Source organism: Cariama cristata, unplaced genomic scaffold (assembly GCF_000690535.1).
Source record: "Cariama cristata isolate BGI_N322 unplaced genomic scaffold, ASM69053v1 scaffold6411, whole genome shotgun sequence".
Lineage (NCBI taxonomy): Eukaryota > Metazoa > Chordata > Aves > Cariamiformes > Cariamidae > Cariama > Cariama cristata.
Window position 1 is genome coordinate 11,449 of NW_009597439.1, and position 237 is coordinate 11,685.

The 237-nt window shown below is 47.7% G+C and overlaps 1 protein-coding gene across 1 annotated transcript in view; it reads right to left on the minus strand.

Moving 5' to 3' along the window:
- The window catches only part of LOC104168312 (protein eva-1 homolog C-like), a gene marked incomplete at its 5' end in the record, with an annotated part of 8,170 nt that overhangs the window by 7,085 nt on the left and 848 nt on the right, over positions 1-237 (minus strand). The gene's annotated exons all lie outside the window — the stretch shown is intronic.

Sequence of the window (237 nt, forward strand, 5' to 3'; positions counted from 1 at the left end):
AGTGGTTTGTATTTTAAACCCGAGGCTCAAACAGTGCCAGAGGTGTCTCCATCACACTATTTTGGGGCAGTGAGCAATTGTGAAGATGGTTTTGTTTTTTTTTTTGGTGAAACTGTGGCAAAGAGGTTGCAGGCAGATTTTGTGAGTGATTCCGGTTGCCTGGCAGTGCCGCTGACTCAGTCCCTGATGGTGCGGTTGTGCAGTTCGCTCTGCCCACATGAAATCACATCTTCTCTG